This window comes from Typopeltis vanoorti, chromosome 20, assembly GCF_054136105.1.
Source record: "Typopeltis vanoorti isolate ZY-2024b chromosome 20, IOZ_Tvanoo_1.0, whole genome shotgun sequence".
NCBI classification, from domain to species: Eukaryota; Metazoa; Arthropoda; class Arachnida; order Uropygi; family Thelyphonidae; genus Typopeltis; species Typopeltis vanoorti.
Genome location: NC_143568.1, coordinates 97,784,534 through 97,787,130, shown reverse-complemented (window position 1 = coordinate 97,787,130; position 2,597 = coordinate 97,784,534). Strand labels below are relative to the sequence as shown.

General features: G+C 38.7%; 1 pseudogene; it reads right to left on the bottom strand.

Annotated features, from left to right (window-relative positions):
• Positions 1 to 1,910: 1,910 nt before the first annotated feature.
• On the bottom strand, positions 1,911 to 2,027 carry LOC150095696 (5S ribosomal RNA; annotated as a pseudogene).
• Between the last annotated feature and the right edge of the window lie 570 nt (positions 2,028 to 2,597).

Here is a 2,597-nt window from a genome sequence, read left to right as displayed (position 1 = left end):
TATGTTTCCAAGATCATATCTAATGGACATTTTTTGTTTTAATCTTTCGTAATTTCCCATGTACCATAGCCACTAATAATTCATAGTCTGTTCCACAGTCTGCACCTAGAAATGTCTTGACAGATTGAATTGTACTTCATCTTCTTTGTTCAAATATATAGTCAATTTGATTTCTGTGTTGTCCATGATATCCATATGTACAATCTTCTTTTATGCTGTTTAAAGCAGGTATTAGCAAGAAACAAAGAATTCTCTGCACAAAACTCAACTAGTCTCTTCCCTGCAGTGTTACGAATACCAAAAACCAAAACAACCTGTTATTCCTTGTTCAACGGTTTCTCCCACTTTTGCATTCCTATCTCTGATAAGTAGCCATAAATCTCGCTTTGGTGTTGCACCTACCAGTTCTTGTAACCTGCCATAAAATTCTTTGGTGTCTTCTTCTGGTGCCTCTGTAGTGGGTATATTAACCCGTATGATCGTCATATTCACTAGATGCCCACTGACTCTGAGAGAAATGATTCTGCCACTCACTGGATTATAAGTTATTACACACCTAGCCATCTTTTTCCTGAGTAAGAAAGATACTCCATTTTTACGACTTGTGTCATGTTCTCAATAATACACCATATAGTTCCCTGACTAAAATTTATCCATTCCTGTTCATCTAAGTTCACTTATTCCCAATATATCCAGCTTCTTTCGCTCTGACCATTATTCGTAAGGTCATCTGGAAAATTGAGGTGATCTGTACTGATAGAAACGTCTGTCCATTTGAAATTCAGTTATGAATAAAATTTTTGTTCAGATGCCTATAAACGGTGGTGCATATCGTGATGATATTTAGCATGGACGTTGGACATCTGTATTCTAAGTGCATATTTATATGAAGTTTGTCACTTTGTGGTGTTTTATGAAATGTCTGTTAATATTGCAATAATTGACAGAGTAATGGAAAGCAGAAGGGATGAATGCTTTTTTGAAATTATTCCCCACGAAATTCGGATGTGCACATTTACCCCAGTAAGTGTCCTATTCCCAATTTGGTCAATGTCTCTGGGCAGTATTGTTAAAACCAAGAGTTCTCACTGCATATGCTATACTTGGACTCCACCTGACACAATCTGACAGAGTAAGATGCAACAACAGAAGTTTATTTATCAGCGGATCAGGAAACGTCATGAAATGTATGAAGATCTTCGGCCTCGTGTATTATTTGGCGGCCGGTCTGTAGAAAGAAGCTTTTACTGCTGTAGCCTCGAATGGAGGATGTACTGTCTCTCTCTACTTGAATAATTACTGAGATAATCATCGGCCAGAAAGGTCGCCACCCGCTCTACATGCACGAAGAAACGATGAGTCAGAGACTGAAGATCCTACTCAAGATTAGGTCCACTGTCTAATGAACATGGTGGTGGCATTTAATTGGGAGATAAAAGTGATTCTTTATTACCTGGAAAATGCCAACTAGATTCTTAGTTGACATTCGCTCCAGTTAGGGAAGATATGCTATCAGCTAATGCCTTTTTATTACCGTATAGGAAGTAGGCGATGCCGTTTTAGCCCTATCTAACTTTTTGAGACTGCGTGGGCAGTTCAATCTCCTCTGGTAGCCAATCAGAGATAGCTGGCCCAAGGCTATCACTATTTAAGCGGCACACAGTGAAGAGACGGCTAAAAATTGTGCCATAGAACGCACACTATTTTCAAATTGTGTCGGTTCTATGGTCGATTTCCTTGAGTTTATGGAAGGGATGAATGATTCCCGAGTGTTCCTTTAATTCGGGAATTATTCATCGGTCGAAAAATGGCTTAGATAGTCGGCGACTAGAATCGAACTCGTGACTCGGGCGGTTTAGCGCTGAGGAATGTAAACACCATTTCCTCTGAACTACACAGGTGGAATTTTATGCCAGCAGCACCCAGGGTTCCCAGGTGGTCACTCTTTGAATTACTACTGGCTCAGGTTTGCTTAACTTCAGTGATCAAGCGAGAACTGGTGCTTTCAAACCGATCTGGCTGCTGACTGAGATCATCGTGGCTAGTAAGGCCACCACTCGCACTACATGCACGAAGAAAGGGTGAGTCAGAGTCTGAAGATCCTAATCAAGAGGTCCAACATATAATGAACTGGGTGGTGGCATTTAACTGGGATATGGAAGTGATTCTTTTCTAATTAGAAAATCCCAAGAAGAATGTTGATTGACATTGTCTCCAGTTGGGGAAGATATGCTATTATGGTGGAAATTCCACTCTCTCTGTAGCACCATTTCAGGAAATCGGCTGTAGCATAATAAGATGATGAGTTGGGCCAATAGCAATAGAACCAATAAATGTCCTATTAGTAGTGTTTAAAATCTTTTGAATAATATGTGATATACTAATATAATTTTTCTTCTGTTAGTCAAAATACTAATTTGCATATTTTTAGACTAAACTAGATCATTACTACGTATTATGGCTTTATTTACTATTTAAAGATGAGTTTTTAACAGAATGTAAGGATTTCAAATTGAAGAAGCAGGCAGCAGAGCTATTGGAACGCTGACACAAGGAAAATGATTCTTTATTGGTTACTTTGGTTGTTTTTTTTATTA